Here is a 13,081-nt window from a genome sequence, read left to right as displayed (position 1 = left end):
TTATTATTTATTTATTTATTTATTTATTTTTTTGGCAAAAAGCTTTTTTGCTGTTTTTTACTACGCATTCCTTCAATGAATAACTTTCGAAAAGGAAGGCGCCATTGCTAGGTTGCTAGGTTTGTTGTGGTGTCGGGCTTTTAATCAGAATAGCGCCAATTCGAATCCGTGCCAATAAATATCTCTTTAATGTTTCTTTTTTTCCCGTCAGATGCTCACATGGGCAGGATTGTATTTGCCACAACCTGTTTTAACACCCTATACGGAGCCGGAATGGCACCTCTTACTAGGGCGAAAAATGGGCACCTTTTAAAAGACAGGCAGCGCGGGGGAAAAGAAGGAACCTTTGGAGAGAAAAATGGCACCCTCACTGATTTCTACAGTAGATCCTCTTCCCCCTCCCCCTATTGTGTGCCTTTTTAATATTATTGTGTTCTATTTATTGTTTGGGTTTATGATAGACAAAGTCTTGGTACTTTTTTCACATTGAATTCATTTTGGATTAAAACTTGTCATTTAAGGCATTTGATCACATTTCAGACTTTCCAACATAATATAAAAATGTTCATGACTTCAATTCCTCTATCTGAGTTCTAACTCTCATAAATTCCCTTGGACTGCTCAGTAGTTTTAAATGATATTGACATTTACTATAGCAGGAAACTAAAAAATAAGAGTGTAGGCATTTATGAATAATTTACAAGCACAGCCAAAAATATTCAGTTATATTACAATCACGGAAAAATCAAATCGTTTCATAAAATGCAGGCGTTTTATAAACGTTCAAAATATTTTAATCAAGAGTAACATATTGATACGTATTTTGTAGTTCTACATTTGAATATCCTATTTGAACATAAGTAATCTAAAAAAGCACTTTTTTTTCTTTGTTAAATAGAAACTTTTTTGACATTAAAAATCAAAAAAAATTTTTAGCATCCTACATAATGAAAAGCATTGGAAACAGAAATTAGAGAGAGAGAAAAAAAATAAACGCGTCTAGACACTGCATTCGGTTTTTGAAATAACACCAACGAAATATTTTCACGTAATGAGTCATGGCATGAAACACACAGAGAGATTTCTTTTCAAAGCTTTTTTTTTTCTTTGCTACGTCTACGCAGATATTTTATTGAGAAGATAAAGACATTTAGTGTATCTGCTGTAGCAGTTAGTTACATCATTGAATTTTCATCCCGGTTACTTATTAATTATTTCGTATTGCTAACAGTAAACAATTTTGGGGAAAATCCGTGAGACCGCAGACGTGACAAACAATGAACACCATATATTAGTACACGTAATAAAAAAAAACATACATCACTATGTTAAAACGGTTAACTATAAACAATAAGCAGTACTCAGTTTACTTTGTTGAAACACAACTCTGAAAACACTAAAAGCCTGTTGGAAAGCCTTAAATGTTATACCATGATTAAATGCCTGTACTTACGCAAGGTTTTGAAGGTTTGTCCCAGAAATGTGGAATTTTAATCCAGTATAATTGTCTATTCAAATGTGAAAATTTAATGTACCAACAACTACGTTGCAGCATCGTCGTCCGCCATTAAAGTGGCTGAATTGAACTTATGCCGGAGTGCACAGCGCATGTGTGAGCGAGGCATCTTTGGGGAGGAAAAGAGTCGCTATTGGCTACTGCGTGAGCTGATGGCCCTTCATTACCTTCTTTCATCCACTGAGGTGCTAAAAGATATCGGAACAATATTTCCTAGCCTCTGTGGCACCCTGTGGCTCCGTCTTGGCACCCTACGGCGGAAAATCGCACCCAGCTGGCACCTCTGGTTATAACAGTACTCAGCCACACTTTTAATGATATTTAAGTTTGCATTGAAAATATGTACGACCAACAGTTGAGCGATGATCAAATTATCACAACGTTGTATTTAACGAGGTTTTGTTACTGATGTCTTTAAATTACATGCCTTCTCTTCTGCGCTTACTTTTTTTCGGTTCTTCTTCATAATGTTCTTCCTTTGAAAATTTTAAAGAAAGAAATGCCTTATAAAGCGATTCGAAACACAGTGCGGAGTTCCGCACGGGTCGACTAGTTTTGTATTATTCAATTTCTAAAGTAGAAACTTGTTATCGAATTACAGAACAGTAGTTTGGTTTAAATTTTTTCCTTGGACGAACAGCAGTTGTGGCCGAGTGGTTAAGGCGATGGACTCGAAATCCATTGGGACATTCCCGCGCAGGTTCGAATCCTGTCAACTGCGAGTTCCTGGAAGCAATTCCTCCTTTCCGGGAACTAGAACTTTTGACAGCGCACGAGTTTTTAACGCACAAAATTTTGAAATAAATAATATTTGCTTTCTTCCCCATAGAGTATCGTTTTTCGCTGTCCTTTGGATATAAATTTTTAAATCCTTCTTGATTCTTAACTTGAAAAAAAAACTTTATCTGCCGTACATAAATGAGATTCGAAGAATTTATTATTATAAATTAGGGAAAAGACACAAAAAATAATTAAGTTTTATTCCTTGTGATCAAGTCAAGTAAAACAATCATTGTGTTTCCTTTAGAAGTTTTTTAAATTGTTCACGGTACAATCGCGGGATATTTATTTTGTTTTCAAGACAAAAGAAATATAAAATATATTCCACACTGAATAAACACTGTAAAATGCCTTTCAGTTAAGAGAAATTTAAGGGCGATGTGCCTAGCACCGAGCAGTCGTGGCCGAGTGGTTAAGGCGATGGACTAGAAATCCATTGGGATCTTCCCGCGTAGGTTCGAGTCCTTCCGACTGCGAGGTTCTGTTTTGTGTTTCAGAACTAACTGGAACGGATGAATTTTTAGATTTCCGGATTTAACGTACATCAGTCACACTATTGAAGTCCAAGACGAAAGTAAATTTTTTAATAATGTTCCTTTCTGTTTCATGTTTCGTTTCGACAACAATTGGATTTTTCTTCATACTAATAAAAAATCAATACAGAATAGAGGAATATTGAAAGAGAACAAGGTCTAGGGATTTTAAGTCAGAATCTCCCTAACAAACAATTTTTTTCCTACAAAAAAAGTGTGTTCACAGGCATGGAAGATTGAAATGATGAAAACCTTTGAAATACTATTATGTAATGCAATTAGCCCGGTAGATTTTATATGCTGAAAATGGACAATTTCGCATCTGTATGTCTTCTTTATTCATATGTGTCTCATTTTTCTGGTTCACCTTTATTTTTTATTTATAAACTACAGAAAACATGTAAATAATTATCACAAGACTTTTGTATGATATTAGAAAAAAATATTTCTGTGGGGAATTTTTTTGTAATTTAAAGTTTCTGTTACAAAAAATTGAGCCTTGCTCGAGGCAGTCGTGGCCGAGTGGTTAAGGCGATGGACTTGAAATCCATTGGGAATTTCCCGCGTAGGTTCGAATCCTGCCGACTGCGAGTAGAATGCGCCGAATCTTTTATTGCGAAAATGAATGTGGTTGATATAGACGATAAATGAGTTTGATTAAGTGATTGAGGGGCTAACTATCTGAAATGTTAAGCAGTCTTTGGAATTTTTGAAATTATTTGTAGAAAATATATCATAAACATTATTTGGCTTGGCAGTTTTTTCCAACTTCTGCGCAATATGTAAATTGAAACCCCTTCACTTCATACCATTTTGTATTATTCAATTTCTAAAGTAAAAACTTGTTATCGAATTACAGAACAGTAGTTTTTTTTAAATTTTTTCCTTGGACGAACAGCAGTTGTGGCCGAGTGGTTAAGGCGATGGACTCGAAATCCATTGGGACATTCCCGCGCAGGTTCGAATCCTGTCAACTGCGAGTTCCTGGAAGCAATTCCTCCTTTCCGGGAACTAGAACTTTTGACAGCGCACGAGTTTTTAACGCACAAAATTTTGAAATAAATAATATTTGCTTTCTTCCCCATAGAGTATCGTTTTTCGCTGTCCTTTGGATATAAATTTTTAAAACCTTTTTGATTCTTAACTTGAAAAAAAAACTTTATCTGCCGTACATAAATGAGATTCGAAGAATTTATTATTATAAATTAGGGAAAAGACACAAAAAATAATTAAGTTTTATTCCTTGTGATCAAGTCAAGTAAAACAATCATTGTGTTTCCTTTAGAAGTTTTTTAAATTGTTCACGGTACAATCGCGGGATATTTATTTTGTTTTCAAGACAAAAGAAATATAAAATATATTCCACACTGAATAAAGACTGTAAAATGCCTTTCAGTTAAGAGAAATTTAAGGGCGATGTGCCTAGCACCGAGCAGTCGTGGCCGAGTGGTTAAGGCGATGGACTAGAAATCCATTGGGATCTTCCCGCGTAGGTTCGAGTCCTTCCGACTGCGAGGTTCTGTTCTGTGTTTCAGAACTAACTGGAACGGATGAATTTTTAGATTTCCGGATTTAACGTACATCAGTCACGCTATTGAAGTCCAAGACGAAAGTAAATTTTTTAATAATGTTCCTTTCTGTTTCATGTTTCGTTTCGACAACAATTGGATTTTTCTTCATACTAATAAAAAATCAATACAGAATAGAGGAATATTGAAAGAGAACAAGGTCTAGGGATTTTAAGTCAGAATCTCCCTAACAAACAATTTTTTTTCCTACAAAAAAAGTGTGTTCACAGGCATGGAAGATTGAAATGATGAAAACCTTTGAAATACTATTATGTAATGCAATTAGCCCGGTAGATTTTATATGCTGAAAATGGACAATTTCGCATCTGTATGTCTTCTTTATTCATATGTGTCTCATTTTTCTAGTTCACCTTTATTTTTTATTTATAAACTACAGAAAACATGTAAATAATTATCACAAGACTTTTGTATGATATTAGAAAAAAATATTTCTGTGGGGAATTTTTTTGTAATTTAAAGTTTCTGTTACAAAAAATTGAGCCTTGCTCGAGGCAGTCGTGGCCGAGTGGTTAAGGCGATGGACTTGAAATCCATTGAGAATTTCCCGCGTAGGTTCGAATCCTGCCGACTGCGAGTAGAATGCGCCGAATCTTTTATTGCGAAAATGAATGTGGTTGATATAGACGATAAATGAGTTTGATTAAGTGATTGAGGGGCTAACTATCTGGAATGTTAAGCAGTCTTTCGAATTTTTGAAATTATTTGTAGAAAATATACCATAAACATTATCTGGCTTGGCAGTTTTTTTCAACTTCTGCGCAATATTTAAATTGAAACCCCTTCATTTCATACAATTTTGTATTATTCAATTTCTAAAGTAGAAACTTGTTATCGAATTACAGAACAGTAGTTTGGTTTAAATTTTTTCCTTGGACGATCTGCAGTTGTGGCCAAGTAGTTAAGGCGGTGGACTCGAAATCCATTGGGACATTCCCGCGCAGGTTCGAATCCTGTCAACTGCGAGTTCCTGGAAGCAATTCCTCCTTTCCGGGAACTAGAACTTTTGACAGCGCACGATTTTTTAACGCACAAAATTTTGAAATAAATAATATTTGCTTTCTTCCCCATAGAGTATCGTTTTTCGCTGTCCTTTGGATATAAATTTTTAAAACCTTCTTGATTCTTAACGTGAAAAAAAAACTTTATCTGCCGTACATAAATGAGATTCGAAGAATTTATTATTATAAATTAGGGAAAAGACACAAAAAATAATTAAGTTTTATTCCTTGTGATCAAGTCAAGTAAAACAATCATTGTGTTTCCTTCAGAAGTTTTTTAAATTGTTCACGGTACAATCGCGGGATATTTATTTTGTTTTCAAGACAAAAGAAATTTAAAATATATTCCACACTGAATAAACACTGTAAAATGCCTTTCAGTTAACAGAAATTTAAGGGCGATGTGTCTAGCATCGAGCAGGCGTGGCCGAGTGGTTAAGGCGATGGACTTGAAATCCATTGGGATCTTCCCGCGTAGGTTCGAATCCTACCGACTGCGAGGTTCTGTTTTGTGTTTCAGAACTAACTGGAACGGATGAATTTTTAGATTTCCGGATTTAACGTACATCAGTCACACTATTGAAGTACAAGACGAAAGTAAATTTTTTAATAATGTTCGTTTCTGTTTCATGTTTCGTTTCGACAACAATTGGATTTTTCTTCACACTAATAAAAAATCAATACAGAATAGAGGAATATTGAAAGAGAACAAGGTCTTGGGATTTTAAGTCAGAATCTCCCTAACAAACATTTTTTTTCCTACAAAAAAGTGTGTTCACCGGCATGGAAGATTGAAATGATGAAAACCTTTGAAATACTATTATCTAATGCAATTAGCCCGGTAGATTTTATATGCTGAAAATGGACAATTTCGCATCTGTATGTATTCTTTATTCATATGTGTCTGATTTTTCTGGTTCACCTTTTTTTTTTATTTATAAACTACAGAAAACATGTAAATAATTATCACAAGACTTTTGTATGATATTAGAAAAAAATATTTATGCGGGGAATTTTTTTGTAATTTAAAGTTTCTGATACAAAAAATTGAGCCTTGTTCGAGGCAGTCGTGGCCGAGTGGTTAAGGCGATGGACTTGAAATCCATTGGGAATTTCCCGCGTAGGTTCGAATCCTGCCGACTGCGAGTAGAATGCGTTGAATCTTTTATTGCGAAAATGAATGTGGTTGATATAGACGATAAATCAGTTTGATTAAGTGATTGAGGGGCTAACTATCTGAAATGTTAAGCAGCCTTTGGAATTTTTGAAATTATTTGTAGAAAATATATCATAAACATTATTTGGCTTGGCAGTTTTTTCCAACTTCTGCGCAATATGTAAATTGAAACCCCTTCACTTCATACAATTTTGTATTATTCAATTTCTAAAGTAAAAAACTTGTTATCGAATTACAGAACAGTAGTTTGGTTTAAATTTTTTCCTTGGACGAGCAGCAGTTGTGGCCGAGTGGTTAAGGCAATGGACTCGAAATCCATTGGGACATTCCCGCGCAGTTTCGAATCCTGTCAACTGCGAGTTCCTGGAAGCAATTCATCCTTTCCGGGAAGTTGAACTTTTGACAGCGCTAGAGTTTTTAACGCACAAAATTTTGAAATAAATAAAATTTGCTTTCTTTCCCATAGAGTATCGTTTTTCGCTGTCCTTTGGATATAAATTTTTAAAACCTTCTTGATTCTTAACGTGAAAAAAAATCTTTATCTGCCGTACATAAATGAGATTCGAAGAATTTATTATTATAAATTAGGGAAAAGACACAAAAAATAATTAAGTTTTATTCCTTGTGATCAAGTCAAGTAAAACAATCATTGTGTTTCCTTTAGAAGTTTTTTAAATTGTTCACGGTACAATCGCGGGATATTTATTTTGTTTTCAAGACAAAAGAAATATAAAATATATTCCACACTGAATAAACACTGTAAAATGCCTTTCAGTTAACAGAAATTTAAGGGCGATGTACCTAGCACCGAGCAGTCGTGGCCGAGTGGTTAAGGCGATGGACTAGAAATCCATTGGGATCTTCCCGCGTAGGTTCGAGTCCTTCCGACTGCGAGGTTCTGTTTTGTGTTTCAGAACTAACTGGAACGGATGAATTTTTAGATTTCCGGATTTAACGTACATCAGTCACACTATTGAAGTCCAAGACGAAAGTAAATTTTTTAATAATGTTCCTTTCTGTTTCATGTTTCGTTTCGACAACAATTGGATTTTTCTTCATACTAATAAAAAATCAATACAGAATAGAGGAATATTGAAAGAGAACAAGGTCTAGGGATTTTAAGTCAGAATCTCCCTAACAAACAATTTTTTTTCCTACAAAAAAAGTGTGTTCACAGGCATGGAAGATTGAAATGATGAAAACCTTTGAAATACTATTATGTAATGCAATTAGCCCGGTAGATTTTATATGCTGAAAATGGACAATTTCGCATCTGTATGTCTTCTTTATTCATATGTGTCTCATTTTTCTGGTTCACCTTTATTTTTTATTTATAAACTACAGAAAACATGTAAATAATTATCACAAGACTTTTGTATGATATTAGAAAAAAATATTTCTGTGGGGAATTTTTTTGTAATTTAAAGTTTCTGTTACAAAAAATTGAGCCTTGCTCGAGGCAGTCGTGGCCGAGTGGTTAAGGCGATGGACTTGAAATCCATTGGGAATTTCCCGCGTAGGTTCGAATCCTGCCGACTGCGAGTAGAATGCGCCGAATCTATTATTGCGAAAATGAATGTGGTTGATATAGACGATAAATGAGTTTGATTAAGTGATTGAGGGGCTAACTATCTGAAATGTTAAGCAGTCTTTGAAATTTTTGAAATTATTTGTAGAAAATATACCATAAACATTATCTGGCTTGGCAGTTTTTTCCAACTTCTGCGCAATATTTAAATTGAAACCCCTTCATTTCATACAATTTTGTATTATTCAATTTCTAAAGTAGAAACTTGTTATCGAATTACAGAACAGTAGTTTGGTTTAAATTTTTTCCTTGGACGATCTGCAGTTGTGGCCAAGTAGTTAAGGCGGTGGACTCGAAATCCATTGGGACATTCCCGCGCAGGTTCGAATTCTGTCAACTGCGAGTTCCTGGAAGCAATTCATCCTTTCCGGGAAGTTGAACTTTTGACAGCGCTAGAGTTTTTAACGCACAAAATTTTGAAATAAATAAAATTTGCTTTCTTTCCCATAGAGTATCGTTTTTCGCTGTCCTTTGGATATAAATTTTTAAAACCTTCTTGATTCTTAACGTGAAAAAAATCTTTATCTGCCGTACGTAAATGAGATTCGAAGAATTTATTATTATAAATTAGGGAAAAGACACAAAAAATAATTAAGTTTTATTCCTTGTGATCAAGTCAAGTAAAACAATCATTGTGTTTCCTTTAGAAGTTTTTTAAATTGTTCACGGTACAATCGCGGGATATTTATTTTGTTTTCAAGACAAAAGAAATTTAAAATATATTCCACACTGAATAAATACAGTTAAATGCCTTTCAGTTAACCGAAATTTAAGGGCGATGTGCCTAGCATCGAGCAGTCGTGGCCGAGTGGTTAAGGCGATGGACTAGAAATCCTTTGGGATCTTCCCGCGTAGGTTCGAATCCTACCGACTGCGAGGTTCTGTATTGTGTTTCAGAACTAACTGGAACGGATGAATTTTTAGATTTCCGGATTTAACGTACATCAGTCACACTATTGAAGTCCAAGACGAAAGTAAATTTTTTAATAATGTTCGTTTCTGTTTCATGTTTCGTTTCGACAACAATTGGATTTTTCTTCACACTAATAAAAAATCAATACAGAATAGAGGAATATTGAAAGAGAACAAGGTCTTGGGATTTTAAGTCAGAATCTCCCTAACAAACATTTTTTTTCCTACAAAAAAGTGTGTTCACCGGCATGGAAGATTGAAATGATGAAAACCTTTGAAATACTATTATCTAATGCAATTAGCCCGGTAGATTTTATATGCTGAAAATGGACAATTTCGCATCTGTATATCTTCTTTATTCATATGTGTCTGATTTTCTGGTTCACCTTTATTTTTTATTTATAAACTACAGAAAACATATAAATAATTATCACAAGACTTTTGTATGATATTAGAAAAAAATATTTCTGCGGGGAATTTTTTTGTAATTTAAAGTTTCTGTTACAAAAAATTGAGCCTTGTTCGAGGCAGTCGTGGCCGAGTGGTTAAGGCGATGGACTCGAAATCCATTGGGACATTCCCGCGCAGGTTCGAATCCTGTCAACTGCGAGTTCCTGGAAGCAATTCCTCCTTTCCGGGAACTAGAACTTTTGGCAGCGCACGAGTTTTTAACGCACAAAATTTTGAAATAAATAAAATTTGCTTTCTTTCCCATAGAGTATCGTTTTTCGTTGTCCTTTGGATATAAATTTTTAAAACCTTCTTGATTCTTAACGTGAAAAAAAATCTTTATCTGCCGTACATAAATGAGATTCGAAGAATTTATTATTATAAATTAGGGAAAAGACACAAAAAATAATTAAGTTTTATTCCTTGTGATCAAGTAGAGTAAAACAATCATTGTGTTTCCTTTAGAAGTTTTTTAAATTGTTCACGGTACAATCGCGGGATATTTATTTTGTTTTCAAGACAAAAGAAATTTAAAATATATTCCACACTGAATAAACACTGTAAAATGCCTTTCAGTTAACAGAAATTTAAGGGCGATGTGCCTAGCATCGAGCAGTCGTGGCCGAGTGGTTAAGGCGATGGACTAGAAATCCATTGGGATCTTCCCGCGTAGGTTCGAATCCTGTCAACTGCGAGTTCCTGGAAGCAATTCCTCCTTTCCGGGAACTAGAACTTTTGGCAGCGCACGAGTTTTTAACGCACAAAATTTTGAAATAAATAAAATTTGCTTTCTTTCCCATAGAGTATCGTTTTTCGTTGTCCTTTGGATATAAATTTTTAAAACCTTCTTGATTCTTAACGTGAAAAAAAATCTTTATCTGCCGTACATAAATGAGATTCGAAGAATTTATTATTATAAATTAGGGAAAAGACACAAAAAATAATTAAGTTTTATTCCTTGTGATCAAGTCAAGTAAAACAATCATTGTGTTTCCTTTAGAAGTTTTTTAAATTGTTCACGGTACAATCGCGGGATATTTATTTTGTTTTCAAGACAAAAGAAATTTAAAATATATTCCACACTGAATAAATACAGTTAAATGCCTTTCAGTTAACAGAAATTTAAGGGCGATGTGCCTAGCATCGAGCAGTCGTGGCCGAGTGGTTAAGGCGATGGACTAGAAGTCCATTGGGATCTTCCCGCGTAGGTTCGAATCCTACCGACTGCGAGGTTCTGTTTTGTGTTTCAGAACTAACTGGAACAGATGAATTTTTAGATTTCCGGATTTAACGTACATCAGTCACACTATTGAAGTCCAAGACGAAAGTAAATTTTTTAATAATGTTCGTTTCTGTTTCATGTTTCGTTTCGACAACAATTGGATTTTTCTTCACACTAATAAAAAATCAATACAGAATAGAGGAATATTGAAAGAGAACAAGGTCTTGGGATTTTAAGTCAGAATCTCCCTAACAAACATTTTTTTTCCTACAAAAAAAGTGTGTTCACCGGCATGGAAGATTGAAATGATGAAAACCTTTGAAATACTATTATCTAATGCAATTAGCCCGGTAGATTTTATATGCTGAAAATGGACAATTTCGCATCTGTATGTCTTCTTTATTCATATGTGTCTGATTTTCTGGTTCACCTTTATTTTTTATTTATAAACTACAGAAAACATGTAAATAATTATCACAAGACTTTTGTATGATATTAGAAAAAAATATTTCTGCGGGGAATTTTTTTGTAATTTAAAGTTTCTGTTACAAAAAATTGAGCCTTGTTCGAGGCAGTCGTGGCCGAGTGGTTAAGGCGATGGACTTGAAATCCATTGGGAATTTCCCGCGTAGGTTCGAATCCTGCCGACTGCGAGTAGAATGCGTTGAATCTTTCATTGCGAAAATGAGTGTGGTTGATATAGACGATAAATGAGTTTGATTAAGTGATTGAGGGGCTAACTATCTGAAATGTTAAGCAGTCTTTGGAATTTTTGAAATTATTTGTAGAAAATATACCATAAACAATATCTGGCTTGGCAGTTTTTTCCAACTTCTGCGCAATATAAAAATTGAAACCGCTTCATTTCATACAATTTTGTATTATTCAATTTCTAAAGTAAAAACTTATCGAATTACAGAACAGTAGTTTGGTTTAAATTTTTTCCTTGGACGAGCAGCAGTTGTGGCCGAGTGGTTAAGGCGATGGACTCGAAATCCATTGGGACATTCCCGCGCAGGTTCGAATCCTGTCAACTGCGAGTTCCTGGAAGCAATTCCTCCTTTCCGGGAACTAGAACTTTTGGCAGCGCACGAGTTTTTAACGCACAAAATTTTGAAATAAATAAAATTTGCTTTCTTTCCCATAGAGTATCGTTTTTCGTTGTCCTTTGGATATAACTTTTTAAAACCTTCTTGATTCTTAACGTGAAAAAAAATCTTTATCTGCCGTACATAAATGAGATTCGAAGAATTTATTATTATAAATTAGGGAAAAGACACAAAAAATAATTAAGTTTTATTCCTTGTGATCAAGTAGAGTAAAACAATCATTGTGTTTCCTTTAGAAGTTTTTTAAATTGTTCACGGTACAATCGCGGGATATTTATTTTGTTTTCAAGACAAAAGAAATTTAAAATATATTCCACACTGATTAAACACTGTAAAATGCCTTTCAGTTAACAGAAATTTAAGGGCGATGTGCCTATCATCGAGCAGTCGTGGCCGAGGGGTTAAGGCGATGGACTAGAAATCCATTGGGATCTTCCCGCGTAGGTTCGAATCCTACCGACTGCGAGGTTGTGTTTCAGAACTAACTGGAACGGATGAATTTTTAGATTTCCGGATTTAACGTACATCAGTCACACTATTGAAGTCCAAGACGAAAGTAAATTTTTTAATAATGTTCGTTTCTGTTTCATGTTTCGTTTCGACAACAATTCGATTTTTCTTCATACTAATAAAAAATCAATACAGAATAGAGGAATATTGAAAGAGAACAAGGTCTAGGGATTTTAAGTCAGAATCTCCCTAACAAACAATTTTTTTTCCTACAAAAAAAAGTGTGCTCACCGGCATGGAAGATTGAAATGATGAAAACCTTTGAAATACTATTATCTAATGCAATTAGCCCGGTAGATTTTATATGCTGAAAATGGACAATTTCGCATCTGTATGTATTCTTTATTCATATGTGTCTGATTTTTCTGGTTCACCTTTATTTTTTATTTATAAACTACAGAAAACATGTAAATAATTATCACAAGACTTTTGTATGATATTAGAAAAAAATATTTCTGCGGGGAATTTTTTTGTAATTTAAAGTTTCTGTTACAAAAAATTGAGCCTTGCTCGAGGCAGTCGTGGCCGAGTGGTTAAGGCGATGGACTTGAAATCCATTGGGAATTTCCCGCGTAGTTTCGAATCCTGCTGACTGCGAGTAGAATGCGTTGAATCTTTTATTGCGAAAATGAATGTGGTTGATATAGACGATAAATGAATTTGATTAAGTGATTGAGGGGCTAACTATCTGAAATGT

General features: G+C 34.4%; 21 non-coding genes across 21 annotated transcripts; all 21 read left to right on the top strand.

The window, feature by feature from the left end:
• The first annotated feature begins 2,155 nt into the window (after positions 1 to 2,155).
• On the top strand, positions 2,156 to 2,237 carry Trnas-cga (transfer RNA serine (anticodon CGA)). The gene has a single exon. It is a non-coding gene; the product is annotated as a tRNA-Ser (tRNA).
• Positions 2,238 to 2,690: 453 nt separating this feature from the next.
• Positions 2,691 to 2,772, top strand: Trnas-aga (transfer RNA serine (anticodon AGA)). Its single transcript has one exon. It is a non-coding gene; the product is annotated as a tRNA-Ser (tRNA).
• A 565-nt stretch (positions 2,773 to 3,337) lies between these two features.
• Positions 3,338 to 3,419, top strand: Trnas-uga (transfer RNA serine (anticodon UGA)). The gene has a single exon. It is a non-coding gene; the product is annotated as a tRNA-Ser (tRNA).
• A 307-nt stretch (positions 3,420 to 3,726) lies between these two features.
• On the top strand, positions 3,727 to 3,808 carry Trnas-cga (transfer RNA serine (anticodon CGA)). The gene has a single exon. It is a non-coding gene; the product is annotated as a tRNA-Ser (tRNA).
• Positions 3,809 to 4,261: 453 nt separating this feature from the next.
• Positions 4,262 to 4,343, top strand: Trnas-aga (transfer RNA serine (anticodon AGA)). Its single transcript has one exon. It is a non-coding gene; the product is annotated as a tRNA-Ser (tRNA).
• A 566-nt stretch (positions 4,344 to 4,909) lies between these two features.
• Positions 4,910 to 4,991, top strand: Trnas-uga (transfer RNA serine (anticodon UGA)). The gene has a single exon. It is a non-coding gene; the product is annotated as a tRNA-Ser (tRNA).
• Positions 4,992 to 5,298: 307 nt separating this feature from the next.
• Trnas-cga (transfer RNA serine (anticodon CGA)) lies at positions 5,299 to 5,380 on the top strand. Its single transcript has one exon. It is a non-coding gene; the product is annotated as a tRNA-Ser (tRNA).
• A 453-nt stretch (positions 5,381 to 5,833) lies between these two features.
• On the top strand, positions 5,834 to 5,915 carry Trnas-uga (transfer RNA serine (anticodon UGA)). Its single transcript has one exon. It is a non-coding gene; the product is annotated as a tRNA-Ser (tRNA).
• Positions 5,916 to 6,479: 564 nt separating this feature from the next.
• Positions 6,480 to 6,561, top strand: Trnas-uga (transfer RNA serine (anticodon UGA)). Its single transcript has one exon. It is a non-coding gene; the product is annotated as a tRNA-Ser (tRNA).
• A 308-nt stretch (positions 6,562 to 6,869) lies between these two features.
• On the top strand, positions 6,870 to 6,951 carry Trnas-cga (transfer RNA serine (anticodon CGA)). The gene has a single exon. It is a non-coding gene; the product is annotated as a tRNA-Ser (tRNA).
• A 453-nt stretch (positions 6,952 to 7,404) lies between these two features.
• On the top strand, positions 7,405 to 7,486 carry Trnas-aga (transfer RNA serine (anticodon AGA)). Its single transcript has one exon. It is a non-coding gene; the product is annotated as a tRNA-Ser (tRNA).
• Positions 7,487 to 8,052: 566 nt separating this feature from the next.
• Positions 8,053 to 8,134, top strand: Trnas-uga (transfer RNA serine (anticodon UGA)). The gene has a single exon. It is a non-coding gene; the product is annotated as a tRNA-Ser (tRNA).
• Positions 8,135 to 8,441: 307 nt separating this feature from the next.
• Trnas-cga (transfer RNA serine (anticodon CGA)) lies at positions 8,442 to 8,523 on the top strand. The gene has a single exon. It is a non-coding gene; the product is annotated as a tRNA-Ser (tRNA).
• A 452-nt stretch (positions 8,524 to 8,975) lies between these two features.
• Positions 8,976 to 9,057, top strand: Trnas-aga (transfer RNA serine (anticodon AGA)). The gene has a single exon. It is a non-coding gene; the product is annotated as a tRNA-Ser (tRNA).
• Positions 9,058 to 9,620: 563 nt separating this feature from the next.
• Trnas-cga (transfer RNA serine (anticodon CGA)) lies at positions 9,621 to 9,702 on the top strand. Its single transcript has one exon. It is a non-coding gene; the product is annotated as a tRNA-Ser (tRNA).
• A 453-nt stretch (positions 9,703 to 10,155) lies between these two features.
• On the top strand, positions 10,156 to 10,237 carry Trnas-aga (transfer RNA serine (anticodon AGA)). The gene has a single exon. It is a non-coding gene; the product is annotated as a tRNA-Ser (tRNA).
• A 453-nt stretch (positions 10,238 to 10,690) lies between these two features.
• On the top strand, positions 10,691 to 10,772 carry Trnas-aga (transfer RNA serine (anticodon AGA)). The gene has a single exon. It is a non-coding gene; the product is annotated as a tRNA-Ser (tRNA).
• Positions 10,773 to 11,336: 564 nt separating this feature from the next.
• Trnas-uga (transfer RNA serine (anticodon UGA)) lies at positions 11,337 to 11,418 on the top strand. The gene has a single exon. It is a non-coding gene; the product is annotated as a tRNA-Ser (tRNA).
• Positions 11,419 to 11,722: 304 nt separating this feature from the next.
• On the top strand, positions 11,723 to 11,804 carry Trnas-cga (transfer RNA serine (anticodon CGA)). The gene has a single exon. It is a non-coding gene; the product is annotated as a tRNA-Ser (tRNA).
• A 453-nt stretch (positions 11,805 to 12,257) lies between these two features.
• On the top strand, positions 12,258 to 12,339 carry Trnas-aga (transfer RNA serine (anticodon AGA)). The gene has a single exon. It is a non-coding gene; the product is annotated as a tRNA-Ser (tRNA).
• Positions 12,340 to 12,899: 560 nt separating this feature from the next.
• Positions 12,900 to 12,981, top strand: Trnas-uga (transfer RNA serine (anticodon UGA)). The gene has a single exon. It is a non-coding gene; the product is annotated as a tRNA-Ser (tRNA).
• The last annotated feature ends 100 nt before the right edge of the window (positions 12,982 to 13,081 follow it).

This window comes from Uloborus diversus, unplaced genomic scaffold, assembly GCF_026930045.1.
Source record: "Uloborus diversus isolate 005 unplaced genomic scaffold, Udiv.v.3.1 scaffold_552, whole genome shotgun sequence".
Lineage (NCBI taxonomy): Eukaryota > Metazoa > Arthropoda > Arachnida > Araneae > Uloboridae > Uloborus > Uloborus diversus.
The sequence above is the reverse complement of the archived record's forward strand: the minus strand, read 5'-3'. Positions and strand labels throughout refer to the sequence as shown.